General features: G+C 39.8%; 1 protein-coding gene across 1 annotated transcript in view; it reads right to left on the reverse strand.

Annotated features, from left to right (window-relative positions):
• EPAS1 (endothelial PAS domain protein 1) overlaps positions 1-20,957 on the reverse strand; it is a 78,463-nt gene that overhangs the window by 56,854 nt on the left and 652 nt on the right. The gene's annotated exons all lie outside the window — the stretch shown is intronic.

Below are 20,957 nucleotides of genomic sequence, written 5' to 3' on the forward strand. Positions count from 1 at the left end.
CATAGAAGAGACTCAGCATAAGCATATGCTAAATGCCTTCTCTTCCTTATTAAAGTCACCCTACAGGAAGCAAATGCAAATTGCTGCCTTCCATATAAGGCATGCTCTCAAAGATCTTGTTATTAAGTCACTGATCTTCAACTTTCATTCTTCCTATGTTTTCAGTACTCAAATTCTGCTTGAAATAACTATAACTAAATGATACTATTTCCCCATGCTGAAATTTATTATCAAGTAATTCACTTCATTGATTTAACAGTAAAAAACAATCAAGAACACCAATTTTTAAACAATAAGAAAAGGGCTTAATGATTATTGCAAAAGTTAACAAAAGGATTCCTATAATCCTTGTAAAAATCTGTTTGCTCATGACTCTTATTCAAGAGTCCTACATGCTGTTTTTTCTGTCTTTCAAGGCCATAGCTTTGCACCCTAATGATGCTCAGTTTTTATCAGGAGATTATGCCAGCCATGGCTAGTATCTTATCTAAGTAATCCCCCTGTGCTTGACCAAGGCTAAAACTGTGCTAAGGGTATGAAAAATGTGCTTTGCTGAGGAATAAAATATGTATCATTTGGAGAAAAGGGGCAGCAACTTCTAAGGAATAATTAGTAGAAAATGTTTATTTTCCTGAAAAACAAAGCAAAGCAGAAAAAACAAAAATATTTATTTTGTAAGAGCCCTTATTAACCATCAGACTGAAATTTGACTTATACACGTATTAACAATGATATACAATCTTGAGGATTTCTGCTCAAGAATCATGTATGGTCAATGAAATCAGCAGGACAGATTTTTGCTGAGAATTTGGATAGAGCAAAAGTGAAGCTGGTTGCCTGTTTAAGGTAATTTGTGTGCCTATTTCACCAGCTCATTTCAGTCAGTGAACTCCAACAAGGACAGATAAAACAGTGAGGGTTCCTCAAAACATTCTCCCTGCCTCCATGTATTACCCACAGTTCTTTACTGGACCACCATCCTCAAGAAGTTTGGTCCAGTGGCTACAGTTGCTTTTGATTGCCAACATATACCTGGGACTCAGAAAAAAGGACACACTGTGGTAGGCCAGCACAACACTCAGAGCTTAAACTGCTCATTTCCTTTCCTCACTGCTTATGGTCTGGTCTGTCCAGTCCTGCTGTATAGCAGGCAACGTAGTGCAGCCTTATCAGGAAAACTTTATGCTGTGGAATTGGGATCCACAGAAAGGGCAGAGCCACCTTGTCCCTTCAGGCACCATTGGGATAGCACACACTACCTCACCCCAAAAGATAGCCTCACTGAGCCTCAGGAAAAGCAAAGTATACTTCTCTTCCTCCGCGCAGCTCACATTGCACTGAGCCTCTCTTTGCCTTTATTCCAGCAACATTCCTCATTAAAGGAAATAGAAATTTCCTTATTAAAGAAAACAGAAATTTCCTTATTTTTGCAGTTAAGAGAAACTTAAGCATGTAAAATTCATGAGACATCGCTGTTCTTTCCCACACTTTTTTGCTGACTTTTCAAAAATTGCACATTTTGTATTTGTATTTTTGTAATTTGATTCCAGATCTCCTGCAGGATACTCTAATGCTTTTAAAGTGCAGACAAGAACCAATGAAACATAAGCAACAGTAATATTTGCCATTTGCTTCTGCTTGATTAGGCAGATCTAACAGCCAGAGAGCTTTTCAGATCTCTATTTTGTATAGTACAACTAAGACTAAACTTCCTCACCATAACATTCACTGGTTTTCACTGTTAATTTTACAGTTCCTTTATATCGCTTTTTCAAACCACAAGCTTTTAAAGTCTTAGACACACAAGTGCACTATTTTGTGCCTTTAAGATCTATCCTCCAATAAGTAGAGAGCATGACTATCTCAGACAGTAGGAGAAGATGCTCCAAAACTCTAGAGGCCTTCAATATTTAAGGAGATCAGATTTTATGGGAATACAAGGAAATTATTATTACACACCTACGTCATTACCTCATTTGCAAAGATCCCTAATGACAGCATACACTCTGTAAGACTGTATGAGACATGGCATACTTTGCACTGGCATCACAGATTTGGCTTTCTTTGGGGACAGACCACAGTCTAGAGCTAAGTTTCATAAAGAAATTTAAAATGATAATAAGAACATTTTTAAATAAATACGTATATATCACTTGCTCTTTATCTACTGCAATACACATAAGGAGTATCTAAATAGTCATGAGCACTTCACATTCCTCTCTGTACAATATATACAAAGAAATTTACAGATATTTTTGTCAGCTGCAGGACACAATTCACAAAGATATGCCCCAATACTCTTTGGCAGCACAAGCATAACCCCATTTTTCTAATGCTTCCAGTTAGCCTGTATGCAGCTTCTTCCTTAGATAAGAAGGTCACTCTTGCTCCTGCAGAAGTTCAGCCTGAGGAACAGGGAGCAAAATCTTATGCGTCACAAACTGACAGGCCTTTAGGACTGAAAACATCCAGTGTTAGGCAAGCTGCTCCCCTCTAACTTTATCTGTAAGCGCAGGCATTTTGAAAGCGCCTATCTGCCCTGACATGTCCTTCAAAGGAGAGCAGTATCTTATTGCTCCAAAAGCCAATGACGGAGGCCTCTGCCTCTTCGAGATAGCTATCGTTCCCTTCCTACAGCAAAGCCCATGTGGATTGGTGATCATGGCCCTCGGAACCAGACTGCACAGTGTCCCAGATGTGGGCATGTATGCAGACATGCAAGTGACACAGGCAGTTTGCCAGCTCTGAATGCAGATTGCTGCATACAGCTACATGCTTGTTTACTTGACTGTGATCCATATTTAGACATGTGTACAAGTGCACAACCCTAAGTGTTCATGCAAATAAAACTCCTGCTGAACGTGGTGGGCATTTGCCCTCCTAAAAGCTCCACAGCGATCACTTGCAACTATTTAAATCATCAAAGAAAAATAAAGGCAAAGAAATATAGAAAATAAGAGGGAGAGCCTCTCAGACACTCCTACTAAATTTTGACCAAAGAGCATTTATAGTGATTTTTACTGAAATCCTTTAAAATGGTTCAGATGGTTTACATAGTAGAGACAAAACCTCTGAAGAAGAAACAGACTGCCAGGTACTAAAACTTATCCTCACCAGCTCCTCTATAGAGGGGAAATCTCTTTTTATGACTGTGGCCCGCGTTCTGCATTTGGCTAAGTTACATTCAGCCCAGCATCTTTTATAATTCTTAGGCTTCTTCCTTAATCTTAAAACCAACTCAGTATTGGTCTACTTCTACAATGCAATTTCTATTTGTATGGGCAGGACCCCCAATCAGTCAGTGAAAGCCCACCTTCGTAGTGGCATATAAAGAGGCTTCTTGACCATTTGCAAGAAAAATGCTCACATAAATCTGGTTTATAAGACATCCAAGTGTCAAAATGTGGTATATTTATATAACCCTCCCAGAAATAGTCTTTCAGAAACTTATAAAATAGTCTACTGGATATCAGTAGTATTGCCATTATATTACTCTGGGAATCTTCCAACTGCCATATCAGTTAGATTACAATAAAGTCACTGAAGTTCTGATGTAAAGAGTACAAAGTAATAAACCACTCATAACTAATTAGAAAATGACCTCATAACATGGGTTAACTGATAAAAGTATATTTTAAAATAAAATTAACTAAATTAATAAACAGTATTGCAAGAAGTCATATGCAGGCAGCACGAACTTTTCTATGCTAAAGAGCAGGATTAACAGCTTGAAAGCTACACTTCGAAGGAGACTGCTGAAGATGTCGTGTTAGATGACCACCTTTTTGAAAATGGATTACTGACACAACTCATTAAAAAAAAATAAGACTATTACCAGTACAAATGCAGAAACATCATACAAATTGCTTTGAAATCTGCATCCAAAATGTATATAGGAATAATCCAGGCTGATAAGCAGTAAATATTAAAATTTGCATTACTTTATTAACAGCAGAAACAACATATGCGTAAGCATTAAAAAAAAAAATGGCAGAATGAGAAAAGCCCTTTCTTAAATTTTGCCATCTTCGCCTTAAAATTAACACTCAATACCCAGAGCACTGTCACAAAGCAAACGCAAGGACTCCTAACTGAGTATGGACTAACAATGATGAGAATTTCATCGTGCTCTGAGAATGTGCTCGTTCACTGATATGCTGTCATCGTCTCCCCCTTCTTAATTAACACCTATATTTGCTACAAAAACCAGTCACAGCGGCACCTATTTCAAAGGTGCGACCAATCTGAAGTATTGCTGGTGCTTCTCTCATCCCAGGGTCGAGGCAGGCAGCTTCACTGCACCCCGACGTGGCACATCACCCCACAGCCTTAGCTCCCGCAGCCAGACATCTCCACCAGCGTCACAGCTCCTAAGGCACAGGCCACTCACCCGCACGTTTACAGGGCTGGCCTTTTAAAAGTCAACTGTCTGACGGGGCAGTGACCAGATCGAGTCACAGTTATACAAGAAGCAAGGAAATATTATGCAAGACCACAGGAAGTCAGAGGAGACAGTATTCTGGGCAGGCCTGGCAAGGAGTCTGTGTGAACTCCAGCTAACAAGCAGAGCTCGGTCATTGGCGCCAAATTCAGCAGAGAACATTCCCAGTCCTGCGAAGGATAACACTCCCCATGTTTTTGCCAGTGGGCTGCCGTCCAGGACGCCATGTACCTGATGAGATGCAGATAAACCCAGGTCTTATTTTTCGCCAAGTCTTCATTTATTTTTAAAATTTGGAGTGTATTTTTGTCCGACATTTGTTAGAAGTAGCAAATGGTTTGTTTTCATGGCTTTGCTAATAGACCACTTGCTCTTGTGGTCCCTATAATTTCATGTACAATAAGCAACCTACAAAGAAAATGAGTGGCCAGTTTCATTTTTTCCATGCATTTTGTCTACCTCCACCTGAACACACCCTGTGAATAGGATGTGTGAGGATCCTGGATTCCTCTTCCCTTGGCATTTTGGAATGATCGCAACAAGTGGACTTGACGCAAATAAAATGACACCCACCTCTAATACAATGACACTGCTTCAATCTGTTTCCATGCAGAAAACAATTGTGGTGTTTTTTCATTTGTTTCTTGTTTGTTTGTTGAAGTTTTGAGAACCACCTCATCCAGGTTTTACTTGACAAAGATGTCAATTCAAGTGCAGTGAACTTTGTCTCCAAAACGGTTGGAAAAATTAGCCTCAATCTGGCAAATATTCATCATCTAGCAATACATGAGTCTGGAGCAATTTAATGATTCATTCTCAGACCTACCTTCAAAACATCAATGGTTTGATGTGGAAATCCGTTTTGAGATTTACATACATACTTCCAAATAAGCAGTGCAGCATGCAAAATATTACACAAAACAAAACAATTACCAATTGTGATGAGTGTAGACAAAGCATTCTCAAGAGAATCTGTTTTATGTTTGTAATCAACCTCCTAAAAAACAATAGGGCTCTCCTTCCAGCAAATACATAGTACAAACAAAACACAAAGAGTACACTGCTGCCTTGATGGGGGAAAAGATTCTGAGAAGTAGAATAGATCTTCAGCAGATACGAATTGCCATCAGCAATGAACTGATTTGAAAAGTTTTCCTCATTACCATCCCTTATGGGAATGACAAACACGTAATTCTTAACAAGAGATTCCCATCTTCTTCATGCTTCAGGCATGAAAAGGTTTCCATATCCTAGCACTTTTGCAAAAATAATTAAATGAGCAACACAGCAACACAGGAAAGTGAAAATGTTACCGGTGACAATGCTTCATTGTTACTTTAGTATAACAATGTCCAAAATTAATCATGAACCTGACAGCAAATACCAAACGCATACACAGTTGGACCTCTCCAACCAAAACAGATCTTTCTACAGCCAGACCCAAAGCTGTCACTGCTCATAAGCTTTGATTCAAACTTGTACTGAAGCTTTTTATCTGGCCAAGGTAAAATATTCTCTACTCTCAAGTGTTAATACTAAACATTCTCACGTTTATCCAAAACCAGTGAGGCTTAAGCACACTGAAATGCTCAGAAATGCTGAGGGAAAGTATCTTATAGCATCTATTTCAAGAATGTATTTCATGAATTTTGAAATGCCACTGGAGTTAAATCATTCTGCAAAGGCAACAAGTTGTTCCACGAACTAAGGAGTGAGCATAATCTTGCCTCTCACAGTTCTGCAAACTCCTGAGATACTCTGGTATCTGTACCATAGTTTGCTGCAAGCAAGAAGCTGGCTGGAGTTACTGCCACTGGGAATGGAGGAGAAAGAAAGACCTGGGCAATTACAGGATGGTGAACTACAGTCTCACCTCAATGCCTGGAATAACCATAGAGCAGATCGTCCTGAAAGATACGTAAAGTGAGACAAGGAAGTAATGCAAGACAGTCAGCACAGCTTCATCATGGGCAGATTGTGCCTGACCAATTTGGGGGCTTTCTATGAAGGAGTGTGTTGAGGGACATGGTTTAGTAGGAGCTATTGGGGACAGGTGAACGGTTGGACTGGGTGATCTTTTAGGTCTTTTCCAACCTTGGTGATTCTATGATTCTATGATTCTATGAGTGACAGCACCGGTAGGCCAATGAAATATAACTGATGTCATCTACCTGAACTTCCGCAAGGCTTCTGACATGGTCCCACACCACATCCTCATCTCAAAATTAGAAATATATGGATTTGAAGGTTGGTCTATTCAGTCTATTTGGCACTGGAACAGGTAGCCTGGAGAAGCTAGGGATGCTAGGACAGGTTAGGCAGCCTGATGTAGCAGGTTGCAACTCCGCCCAAGGCAGAGGGTTTGTTACTGATCATCTTTAAGGTCCATTCCAACTCAAGCCATCCTATGATTCTAATCACTATCTGATTTCTATTCCAGTTTAATTCTACATTGAAATTTCTTTTGATGACTGCATTTCTAAGTAATTTAAAGGTAACAGCACCAATCCAAAAATCATACTCTGAACTTTATGTATCCAATTCACATTCATCAATAGCAAACCAAAATATACCTAATACTGCAAGAAACAAAGCATTTACTGCCTTTGGAGTAGAAGGGAAGATGTTTCAGCTCTCAACAGGCAGTGTAGAACCCAAGGCAATGGCATGGAACTATGTCAGGGGAGAGTCAGTTTGGAGATTAGGAAAAAGTTCATCATTAGAGAGTGTCCGAGCACTGGTCTCAGCCCCAAGCTTCTGGAGCTTAAGAAGCATTTGGACAGTGCTCCCAGACATAGGCTTTGAATTCTGTGTGTACTGTGTAAAGCCAGGAGTTGGACTTGGTGATCTTTGTGGGTTCCTTCAAGTACGGGACATTCCAGGATATCTCCAGCTGCGTATCTCTTTATTTTCCCTGTAGCACGGTAGTTTCATATTCCAGAGATTCCCTGTAAGCCCTCTAACAATTGGTGGTATTTGAGCAAACCAAATACTTTCAACACAATGTATTAAAATAGATTTGCACATTAAATGTTTCCTTCTATAACTTTGAAAATCAGAAGCTACTTCCCACACAAATAACTACATAAGAACTGCTTGTTAGTTCATTTCTATACCTGCTTGAGTGTTTAACCACGTTATTTACTTAATCCACCACTTCACTGAGGTAAAAGCCAAGTGAAGTGATCATGAAGAGGGATAAAGGTTCACGCTTTACATAGTTTATCTTATTTTCTTCAAACATAGTTTCACAAAGTAGTATGCAGAGATCTCAGACAAGAACTGAACTCTGTTTTGCAAGTTCTACATACATAGGTTGCTCCAAAAGTAACACCTTCTGTTTATTTCCATGGAAACTAAAACAGATACAAAGAGTACTATAATTTGATACAGCAAATTCTCAACTAAAAAACACTGTTTTTCAGCACACTCACCACCATTAGCTGTGCATTTTTGGTACTGATGAACAAGAGACTGCATGCCATGCTGGTAAAAACCTGCACAGCCATCCAGAACATCGCTTGTCTTTCATGTTGCTGCCACCGCTACACTAACCACTGCCTGACTTCCACAGTCACTGCTTGGTTTCCATAAATGTCCAGCAAGCATCAATGAATGTCAGTGCACAGTTTTTTCCTTGCGGAGTAATTCAGTGACACACCTTTGCTTAGCATGCACTCCCATGTCAAATGCCATTTTGTCAGATCGCCTCTCTGCTGCCATCTGTCACACGGCAATAAAACATAATGAAATATTGGTGGGAAGGTTGAATCTCTACTGCCATACCACCAATATCCACCTCTGATGTCATGAGCCAACATTACAAAACTGAAGGCACTACTTTCAGAACAGCCCTCATAGACAATCAGACTTCCAGGAGCTGGTGTTGTTCCGGTATAAAAACACAGTACTCAATCTGCTATGTAAGGTACAGATGCAAACTAAGAAACACAAAGAAAGCAGCACACATCCCAGTACAGAAATGACTCTGCAGGTTCATTCCATGGTTGTAACTTACTCATAAAGAAAAGCAACATGAAATCATTTTATGCTTGCACTGTATTCATTACACTGACTCCCTCCGAAGGAAAGCTTTATGATAACTTCATGTTGGCATGATTTGCTCAAAAGTTTTCAACAAGTCAGGCTCCAGGCACTCTTTATCATTCAGCTTTGTCTTTAGCTGGATCTCTGTTCCACATCAGCCATCATTACTCCTAAAACCTGTACTGCCACCTGCAATGTAGACTTTGCTCCCTGCAGCATTCTGCTCATTGTATTTCCCAGATTTGAAGAGAAGCCACTACTCACACAATCAGCACCATCTGTCATCCTTAAAAAAATAAATAAATAAAGCCCAGAAAGTAAAACTACCAGTCGCTGCAGTTCATGACTTCATTTTTGAAAAGCTGGCATTGTGTTATGCTCTGTTTATGGTGTTTAGTTTTGTGGGGAGGGGGTGGAAGTTTTTCTAAGCTTTGGCAGGCAAAGAGACAGGAGTGGCGCTGCACAGATAACGCGGCTTCTTGCTTTATCTTTTTTGAGGCCTGCTTATACACTATGCACTGCTGCCAATAAAAGCCTGTACAAAATGTTATGCTTTTCTCGCTCTCTTCCTCAGCCTCAAGAAAGAGCCTGCTCCCTTCTCCAGGCCTGCTTGCCATGCATAGGCAGGAGAACACTATCCTTAGTGAAGACCATGTACCCACAGAAGGTGCTTGTTCGTGCTTACCTGTCTACAAGCACTCTAGGCTGACTCTGTAATTCAGCACTACTCTCCTCCATTGCAGCTCTCAGGTCAGAGAAATGGAGACCAAACAGTTGCTGTTTGAAATGCTGCCAAGCCCCACAGTCTGTGAGGAGCTCTGGTTTCTGTGAAACGATTGGATCTTTCTTTTTGTCCTTGTCATACTGTTGGGTTGCTCACCTACCCACATCGAGATGAAAGCTGAAGGAATCTAGACAGATATCACCTTCTAGACATGTTCAGGGCTGTACAACTCCATCTCCCACCAGCACCCTATCTCCTGACCTGCACTCTGATCTCATAAGACAGGAAGGAGGGCTCACATAGAAGGTGACATAAACGAGGGCTTAGGTCACACGGCAGCATGTGGGTGTAAGCTGTATATTGCGGGATAACATGAAGAGGTGCAGTAAAGAAAGCAAATTGCCAGGAGAGTGAGAGATAACCTAGCTCCTTCCATTTGACAACCTCCTGTTTGAGAGTTTTCAAATCAGGTTTATCAGACAAGCTTCTTGCTAAACACTGCTACGGTACTGCATGGAGCCTGGAAATAGAAAGCTCTCACTTCAGTAAGTTCACAGTCTAAATAAATAAGGGAGGAAGGAAGGATATAATACCACACCAGTTTTCCAGACTGGGGAACAAGAACTGATGACAGAAATCAGCCACCCTGGCTGAGCTACACTACCAATCCACTGGCTACTCCGGTTGGGCAGCAGGGCCTTCAGAGAGCATGGTGGAGAAAGACAAGAGCAAAAGCTGCAGAGGTGACATTCACTCTCTCAGCAACCTCACGCAACAATCAGTTCTGAGTGTGGAGAAGCAGATATAGAGATAGAAATAAAAATAAACAAAAACATTTTATTCAGCTTAGCTGTGCATTATGTTGTGCATTGGCCCAGGTTCCCCGTTCCACAGAGGCTTTGTTCAGGCCAGTTGAGTGGTTAACAAACAAAAGCAGGGTTGAGAGGGTTGTTTTTTCTTAAGAGCAAAATAATGGGCATTTCGAAACACGAGCATTAAGTTTCCCTCAAGTTACCTGCACTTGCTTCTATTCCACTTTCAGGTCAGCACATGCCTAAGTGAATAGGATAGTCCCTCTTATGAATCAGTGGGAAGGCAAACACGGCTTTGCTGTTATGTAAAAGCCAGTAGCAGTGTTAGACAATTTAAAGAAAGGATATTCTCACAAAAATGTCCCTCTGATTAGTAATGGCAGTAACACATCCTTCAAATCATGTTCAGGAGGAAAAGTAGAACTGAAGTTATTAACTGTAACTGATAACCTTACACCTTCAGCACATAAACAGCCCACCCTCAGCTGGATCAAACAACTAAAACACTGTTCCATCGGTCAAACAAATGTTCCTCCAAAACATTCATGCACAAGCGCAGTAGTTAGCTGCTGAAAAGGAGGAGTCGACACATTTTCCTTAAAAACATAAGTAACGCACTTTGTTAAGACCAGACACAGTCTTCTTGAACAGATAGGGTAGGAAAGCAAAGGAGGAACTGGCTTCCCTCTCTGCAACTGAAATTCTCTTATCTTGCTGGCAAAAGTTGGCTAACTCCATCACTCCATATTCCCCAAAGGACAAGAAAGGACAATGGCAAAACAGTAATGCCAGTCAGCATGAGGAGACAGTAGAAGTAGTAAATTCCAAACCTAGGGTCCCTTGTGAGATTTCCTTCATGACAGAGATTCTCTTTAAGAAGGGATGGGAAAAATCATGGCCAGCTAGAACCAGCAGTGCTCCCTTCTTGGATGGCTCCCAATACAGCCATTCAATGGGAGAATTTCTTCTCCCATTTCTTCATTTGTATATATAATCGTGGTCCAAATGCCGTTTAAAAAAACAAACATCTTCGTTCTCAGCAAAATTCATACCGGCTTCAAAGTCAATGCTCTCCGTAATTATGCAAGCCTGATAATACTTTCATTGACATCACCCAACAAGTATCTTATTTTATCACAGAAGTGTATGAAAAACTAAGCAAGATCAACAGCGCATAGTATCAGAAGACATTCCGGTATTTGCAAGAAGTTTTAGATACAAAGTCCACAACAGTTCGGTACGCTCATAGTAACATTCCACATTTAAATATGTAAAAATTCAGACAGGATTTTTTTCCTAGTGTTTGCTAACACCACACAGACCTTTGAAGTATTGTGACAACAAGTAGCCAGTAGCACCAAGAATTTACTCACAGAGAGGGTAACACAATGGTGAATAGACAGAGCTAAAGAACCAACAACAGCTGCTACAATGTCCGAAAAACAATGGCTGAATGGGTCTGCTTTGTAGTTTATCATACAAATGCAAGTGCGAAGACAACAGCAATACCAAGAGTTTAAGTATGGCATTAAAGACTTTAGATATGCTAATGATCGAAAAAAACTACAAGGAATGTTCTTTAAGTACATTTCCACCACCTTTAAAAAACAGTCCTTCATAACCACGCGACTTCGTGCTCTGCTCAGTTCATTATCTAACCAGTATTTGCATCTTACAAACGCGTTTTAAAAGAAAAACACTATACAGTAAATTTTGAACTCTGAGATGACCTGCATCAAATTTTTCAGTTCCTAATGGATTTTTTTTTCAAGTACTAAGGTTCTGAGAAGTGAATAAGGCCTGTGGAACTACAAATTACCAACGAACTTTCCATTTCAAGAAAATAAGATTTCATGCAACAAATTTAGGTCATTGCACTGGGTTCTTAAAAGGCAGCAATTCAGCAAATCACCTTCTGTATATACGATAGTACACGTTAAGGGACTTGGAATCTGACTGCCCATATGTGCAAGAGCAGAGGTGGATGTCACCTACTAGGATCAGTGCATTTCAAGATACTATTGCATCTGTTACTGAAAGCAACAGCTTTCGTGGGAAAGACAAACATTTCTATCTCTCACCATACGTAGGCAGGTTTTCAAGAGCATGACTCTAAAACTGTCAGTCCTTTGAGAACAACCGAGTTAGAAATTCAGCAACGTGGGTTATTGTTTTTGTTTTGTTTTTGGTTTGGTTTGTTTTTGTATTTTTTCCCATCTCTTCCATACTTTGACTTTACCATTTGTAACATCATGAACTGCTGATGTAGGCTGGAGTGTAGGGGTGCACCTTCACTGCTGTGTTTTCCATCATAGTACCGTTTTTGAAAAGCTGTTCCCATAACAAAAGCTAGAGAAGATATTTGTCATCTACAAGTCACTCTTCCTGCTTAAACCAAAGACAGCTGAATATTTTCATTGGACCCAGTAACTTGTTTGAGCAATTGCCAGTTTTGATGGACTGGGCCTGTTCTGAGTTCAAAGCACCTCAACTGACAAAGGCTCCATCAGTAGCCTAAAAGGGACATTTTAGTACTTTGGTATAGCAGACAGGCTTAAAAAGAGTTTTCCTGAAAGGAAGACAGGAACTCGATTCAGGTCAAGCCACCAAAACAAATTAATGCATGTCTACCATGGCTTTAAGTAGAAAGAAAAAAATAAATCTTAAAAACATAGAAATCAAGTCAAATACCAGAAAAACATCTTTTATTATAAAGAGGTTGAACAATACCTAAGTCTCATTCAGACTAAATTTAAATAGTCCAGTTTTAGATGACCAACATAGTGCAACACAGGAATTCAGACACCTCATTAAAGTGAAGTGAAAGGTAAAATGTTTCAGCATTTTACAAATGTTTTAACAATTTCTCAATCCCATCTCTTTATTTTAGTCTAATATGAGCTCTCACTTCCTCCTTGGATAGTTAATTTCCAAGAAAATATTTTACAGCAAGCTTGAGTCTTAAAAAAGTGCCCAGCTCCATCAAGTATATCTACAGCTTTTCTAGTTTTGAGTAACCCATTTTTAGAAACTTGCATATTATATTTTTGCCTTTGTTTACCTAACTCTGACTAACACATGTTGATATACTATAATACAAGTAACAAACATTTACAGTAGATTAAGTTCATGTTTCAGCTGTTTCAAATATTTTCTAAATGATCCTGGTAATCTTATTGCACATATACCTCCAGACTGCTTGTTATCAAGTGCTGAACGTTACACCCACATGATTCATCCAACAGAGAGCTGCTCAGTTCTAAAATAGAAAAATAATAATGAAAAAAAAAACCCGACACACACACCTCCCCATTCTGTGACTATTTTTAGTCTCTCATTAAATAATACAATTTCCCAAAGCAAACAAATAAACAAAAGGAAAAAGAAAAGAGAGAGAGGTCAGCCTGCACATACCCTAATTCTAAAATATTATAAAATTTTGTAAAAATACTTGACCACATGGATTGATTCACATCCAGATGGAAAGGGATGCTGTACTGCTTCTTGAGGTTTCTATCTTGTTGGAGCTGCAGAGAAGGGGAAGAAAGCAACGAAAGCAACAGGGAGAAAGCAATTTTTAAAAAGAAAAAATAAAAAAAATTCTGAGGCAGACAGCAGAAGGTACTCTGGCACATAGTACTGTTGGCTTTCCTGTAGAAGCAGCAGTAGGGTAACCCACTTTAGCAGTTCAGTAGTAGACAAGATAAATGAGATCCTAATGCGGTTCATCCTGCACCCCAAGATGGATGCAAAACCAAAGCTGGGTGTGTGACAGCCATGCCAGTACCGCCCCCCCAGGTTCCAACCCCCCCCCCAAACCAGGAGGACCCTTGCCAAGATCAAAAGACTTCCTAGATGGGTCATGGGCATGTTGAGTGGCAGGTCAAGAACATCTAACTCACAGTGTGTGATGGCCAACAGAGCAGCCTCCTTCAGCAAGGAAAAGCTAGAGTTACACTAACAAAAAAGTGCAGCAGAAATTATTCTCTGAATCCAAAGTAATTTAAGGGAGGTTTCACACCAGCCCAGACCAATAAGAAATGGCATCTTCTTCCCATCATGTATTTGAAGTTGTCCTTTATCTTGCAGATCTGAAGTGCAGAAGTCATCACTCTTAAAATTTACCTTTGTTCCACCACAACTGTAAAATAAGCACTACTTTCATAGAGAAACAGCGGGTGACCTAATCTCCATTACTGCTAGCTAAAAAAATAAAAATAAAAAAATCTGAAAGACACATTACTTGCTGTGAGTTATCGTAAGATCTTGGTGGGGCACTAACACTTAAGCTTACTGACAATACAGTATGAAAACAAACAAACAAACAAACAAACATCCCAGCTATATGCCTCATAAACCGTCACAGCTGGGTTGTGTCTACTTTGCAGCCTTCGTGTATTCTGACCAGGTTTGAAATTTGTGTGGGTCACGGCTGAGATTGAGGGGCAAGCCTCAAGATTTACGGGGAGAGGCATGGACAAGATACATTTATAGACATGCATTTACTTTTCCTGCAGCTTGTTTGAAACACCAGTAAACTGTTGGGATCATTATGAAACAGTCAGTTTGGTTCTACAGAGGTATGATAAGTACTTGACATTTAAAATAGACGCTAATAAATGTTTATTTGCTTGAAAGCAGATCACTACACAGCATATACAGAGCAGGATGAAGAAATTAGAGGGGCACGTTTCAACATATTTGTTTTAGGAATGAAAGAGAAAAATGCTAAGGATTTCTACTATCCTGTTTTGGTCCCACTTGGAAGCAGAAACAAAATAAGAAAGTCTTTTTCCCTTCTGCACAGATGTACAGAGCTTATTCATAAAGCTGCAAAAATAAGCCGGTATTAATCGCACACCCACAAGCTAACATAAAGCATTCGTAAGTTTTCTGAATTTTTCAGACAATCTTTTTGGAGGCAACGCCCTAAACATTCTAATCAAAGAAAACTGCTGATTCCACATATTCGTGCACAGAGGAGGGGTCAAGACCAGGGCACCTCTTTGACTGAAGATCAGACATAAAAATTCAACTAAAGCAACTCTGCTTCTTGCCTGGCAAAACATTTGGTAAGTTTCTATAGAACAGAATATTGAATATTTGCTGTGTCATGTAATGCAATGGACAGAGGAGCATAATGGATACTTTATCCTACTCAAAAGTCCTTGTAATAACAGTTAAGTAAACTAAATTATAAGTCTAACTGTTCTAAGACCTAAATGTGTGCATTTAATCAAAATACATTATGGTACGTTTAGTTTCAGCTACATTTTCTAGAGCTAAATGAAGTCACAAAGAAAAGAACCAAAATCACAATTAGATTTGAGCTCGAGAAATAAAAAGCATAATTAAATGAGAGTTACTTTGGAACATTACTTATTTATCAGCCAATTGGTTTACTCTGCTTCATTAAACTACTTTCCAAAGGCACAATAAAACGCAGTTTCCTATTTTGCCTACTTCAGAAAGAGTCCCCATGAAAAGTAGCCCTGTAAATCCAAGAAGGAAGTTATTTTCTTCTATATATGCAGTCAAGATTTAACACTGAGCAGATAACTATTATATTGCCGTTCAAGCAAATGGAGCACAAGACTGACAAATGAGAATTAAAAGTACCAGCTGCACAATAACCATACTTCTGTCTAATTTAAGAGAAAGATTCTGTCTACAATAGGGCAGGTACTACGAGTAAAATTATTTATAACTGATAAGATGTATATACATGGAACTATGCATATTGGTATAATTGACAGAAGAGCAAAACTGGATTTCACAATTAGCCTTAGAGAAATAAAACCACTCCATACATTCAAATTATTTTCAAATTCAACCTCTTCTATCACTGTTCCTTTGCCTACTTTAATGCTTTTTCCAATTGAAAATAAAGCGCACGTTTCTGTATCATAGTTCAAGTGGTGTAACAGACTTAATAAATCTCAATAGAGTACTCTTCACACATTAAGTTATGTTTGTACAACACGGAAAGTTTAACCAATGCTTTTGGAAAAGGTATACTGAAATTAGACACAATGTCAGAATGTCTTTCATGTCCCTGAACCAATACATGGAGGTCAAGGGATCAAAACCCACCCCACCATAAGAGCTGAGCAAGTCAGAGACAGCTTCACGGGACTGAATGTGTTCCAGTCTGTGGGTCCAGGAGGAACTGGATGCTGTGGCTGTCAAGCCACTCTCCATCATATCTGAAAAGTCACAGCTGAGAGGCAAAGTCGACAGTGACTGAAATAAGAGAGGAGGAGGTGATCTGAGGGAGCCAGCACGGCTTCACCAAGGGCAGATCATGCCTGACCAGTCTGGTGGCCTTCTATAATGGAGTAACAGCATTGGTGGACAAAGGAAGGGCAACTGATATAACCTACCTAGACTATGACATGGTCCAGCACCACATCCTCATCTCTAACTTAGAAATATATGGATTTGAAGTTAATCCACTCTATGATTCTATGTTTATTGTTTATATTAAAGCCTCTTCTTTGCAAACCAGTTTTGCTTTTTTTTTTCCCCCTAGATAACAAGAATTCCATGTTCTGTTGCCAACACTGGATGTCAAGACTCCTTCCATGATAGCGAACAGTTCTTAGAATGCAGAATCATCAACAAAAATATTCACAAAACTCCTGCAGATGTGACAGTCAACTTCAACATAACGTGATTTTACACTCGCCTGCAAGTAGATCAAGTTTTGTATAGCAGTTAAGTAATTTAAACTTTCTATCCCCACAACACCAAACAATATTATGTATAACATACCTTACATATGACCCAGAAACAAAAATACTGAAGAGTTCTATGAGTTTTACATCATTTAAGATACTCCACAGAAAGGCAGAGAGTTCAATTTTTATTACTCTTGATGAAACTCTTAAACCAACAGGATAATCTTCAAATTTCTATTAGCAAATTACACCAATATGAAATATATTTCCCATGGTCCAAATAGGGAAAACAACCAACAACAGGAGGTGAAGCATAGACTGCTAACTTATTCTCAAGATACATGCTACACACGGAAAACCATCCCAATGCATCAGTGCAAAGTACAAATCCTGAGGAGTCCAGACATCTTTGGGAGGGCTGCATATACCAGGAAGCATTCACACTGCACACCATGCTCACAGTGAATGCCATTCAGTCCTCATTAAGCTCAAACATTTCAACTCTGTGGTTGGAAGCTCCAGGAGCTGGGCAGCTGAAGCTGAGCTTTTCAAGAAGACCAGGAAGCCAAGCCAGACTTCAGCACAACCTGTTACATGCCATTGCAGACAGAAGCAGATGTACAAAGATGTACACACCTATAGCCTAGCTTTCCTCATTCAGCCCTTGGGCTGCCCTATGGTAGAAAAAACATCTCTAGAAATAATACAGAAATCAGAAGGAAAAAATCAGATGTCACACTCAAGACTTCTCAAAGCAGTGGCAATGTCGTTGCCAATAAGGCTTTATTACTTTTCAATATAAATCTCTTCTCAGGAATTTATAATTGTCATAGCAAGCCTACAACAATAGCCTCCAGCTCAGGTATGTCTTTTACTCACCACTTAATCTCCTTCCAAAGGGAACTTAAAATTGATTTGTTTTGAATTAGAACAAGAAAGGGAAATTGCTGGATCCCTCCAGCTGGTAACTGGGTTATAGACAGAGAATACACCAGCTGCAAACAGTTCCAGCTTCCAAAGGTATTCCACAATGCAGAACACTATAGAACACTACAATGTACAGAAGTGATTTGGAGTAGAAAGCAGAGTCTGTTGGTCCCACTACAACACAACAGCATAAGTCCAGTCACTCCACAGTTGAATTGGCCACAGTCATTCAAGATGAACTGTGCAAGTTGAAGTGCCTGCCCTTTTGGTGCTGAGGCATAAATCTAGACGTCACGTTGTTAACATCCAACAAACAGATGGCTCATCGGGAAGTTAGGAGATTACATCTCCTTTTGATAACTTCAGTAAGAGAGGTTGTAGGGCAGATGTTAGCACAGAAGCAATCAAGAGTAAATTAAATGCAAGGGCTGTGCATGGGCAAATGCTTAGTAATCACAAAATGTGACGTTGGGTTTCTTTCTTTATACAGTTGAGTCACCTCTGCAATAGTCTGCTTAGAAATGTGCTCAAAGCTCCATCTTGAAGTAAATACAGTGAGGTTTACAAGAATATAAGGAAGAATCCATACTGGCAAGTAAATGATCTAATCCATCGTCATCACAACATAACAGATAAACAAGACGCAATATATCTGACAATCCCGACCTACCTTAAAACTGAAAGCATACTGGGTGCTATAAAATGAGACAGTACATTTCCTGAAAGCTGCAGTTTAACACCTTGGCCCATCCAAACTTTCGCATTTCCTGGCATCCAAATTCATCCACTAAAAGCAAGCAGCTACCTGAGCTCTGGAGCACGGGGTGTCAGGACCATTTCCTCATCCTTGGGAGGAACAGCCAAGAGTGATTTCAGCTTGGAAGAATCACTCTCTTGAAGTAAATATGAGTAGAAACTGAGGCACAAGTTGTCTGTCAAAGGGCCTCAAGAGCTAATAAAGCCAAACGTGAAAGAGGAATCGAAAGCAACCACTTATTTAGCTGATGATGGGAGAATTCTCATTTGTCACTCACTAGACACGAAGAAGTTAAACAGATTTACACAATATTACATCTTTTGGGTTACAGTACAGACTCCTTTTGAGCTTCAGGTCCAAAACACAAATTTGTTATTATGTGAGAACCCTTGTTACAGAATCTTCATAAGATGCAAAATTGGTTTATTTCTCATACTCCTAGAAAAACAGAGACAACACAGTTGCAAAGTCCAAACCAAATTATCTATTCTATTCAGTGGTACCAGATCAGTCCTGAGACTGGTCTCAAACTCTTCTCAAACATACACTGCTATCTGTCCAGAACAGTCCATTTGACAAACCATCCAATCCTAACAAAATGATAACGTCCCTCAAATTAAATTTACGGGAACACACGTTGAGTGAATAATTTAAAATTATACCAAGATATTCTTAAAAACTGTCTCAATTAAATTGAGACTTATTTACTAATTGTCATTGTGCTGCAAAATAATTCATAAATACAGGATTATTTTTTTTTTCCCTTTTCCCTCCCCACCTTTGATTGTTTAATCAAATTGATTCTTACACTTCATCAATTTCCTATATTTGGTATTTGAAACAGCTTAGATAATGAATTCTTTGTGAAGTTAAAAATAACAATCGTGTTAATCTCAACTAGTTTTAAAGGTAAGCAACGACCACAGTATTGTTAAATGCACGACAGCACTCATTTCAGGGAAAGCAACTGCTCTTTCTCATTGACAGACAAAGCTCCAAATGAGAACCTGAGGATGCTCTTCAACTTAAATGGCCCATTAAAAGAATCAAAGATTATCTTCCACAGAGCATCTGTTTAACAGTAAGAGAACTGCTCTTCTAAACATATGTGCCAGAGTTGCCTGCAAATCCGGTAAACCAGATTACCACCACCACCTTTTTTTCCCTGAAATCGATTTATAAGCGCCATTAGCCAGTCAGGTTAGAGTTCCCAGCTGTATATCTGGATAGAAATTGAGCGAAAAGCACAACAACTGTTGAACTCAAGGCAATAAATCTATTCCACCATTGCAAAAAATGAAGAAAAATATGTTTTTTGCTTCAATATGCTAGAGAGTGTGGCTTTTCCTACAGGCTGAGGTATATATTTGGACAAACAGAGAGACACAGGCATGGTATCTTAAATCACTCATGTGATCCGCTCACAGTTCTTTCACAAGCACCAATTTACACAACAATCCCACGAGCCAGATAACAACAGTTAGCCTACTTCGGAGAGAGACAGAAAGCTGTCATTGGAATGTCACCATATTTGCGGAAAATCGGGGACAGAGCAGAGATTAGCAATCAAACACTCGGTTTCCAGCTCCGTGAAGTTTCTACGTTGTACCTTACGAGCATTTCAGCGTGCTGCTCTGCAACCTCAGGCAGCACTCACCCCCTGACTATGTTTGAATGCTAAACCCTAAAAGATTAAGAGTTCCTCATGAAAAGAGGCAATCCAATGAAGGCAGGGAGCTTGCGTATTGAGAATACTCTGCTGCTTCATTCTTCTAACTCCTATAAACTTCTATAGCATGCTTTTTAAAAGCACACCTTACAGTACTGCAATTGTTTGCTCTCTCTGATAAGTGAGGACACACAATGCACCCACGTTTTAGGCTCTGCACAGAAGTCTGAAGCCAAGAACAAACAACAACGAAGATAATTTGCTAACTGTAAACCATTCCAGTTCGAGAAATGGAGACGGGCTGCATGGGAAACACATGGGATGTACGACGGTCGCTCCCCTATTCCACGATCACAAAGTGACTCAATAAAAAAGCAGCCTTTCTACAATCCCAAACCAGAGTTTAGTGCATCATCAGCTGGAAGGCACACATGACAAATAACGAGATAAAATTCTTACTCGGCAAATCACATCTTTTATGAACACAATCTACAGTCAGAACAGAAGTGCAACCTGAGCCAATAATAGAAACAGCCTTGTGACTGCCTGTTGTAGAAAACAGGCTGAATAAACACCCTGTCTGAGGTTTCGTGGACCTTTATTCACTCACTTAGTGCTCACTCTTGTAAACTGGCGATCGCGAGCGCTTTATTTTGATGTTCAGCCTCGAGAATCAGCAGGGAAAACGTTCTGAAGCGAGTACAGAAGCGTACTAAGTTGCTGTTACTTCTCCATAGAATAGTTCACTGGAGCAAAAGGGAGACGGCCGGCCTGCCCCGGCCCCCGGCCCCCGGCCCGCACTGAGTACTGCCCGCCGGCTTCGCTGCTCGCACCGCCGACCCTCTAGAAAACGCGTGGCACACGAGGAACTCCGCGGACGCACCGGGTTCTTTCTGATTA

The sequence above is a fragment of the Centrocercus urophasianus genome, unplaced genomic scaffold (genome assembly GCF_019232065.1).
Source record: "Centrocercus urophasianus isolate 14NV4802_14NV808 unplaced genomic scaffold, USGS_Curo_1.0 seq_10, whole genome shotgun sequence".
NCBI classification, from domain to species: Eukaryota; Metazoa; Chordata; class Aves; order Galliformes; family Phasianidae; genus Centrocercus; species Centrocercus urophasianus.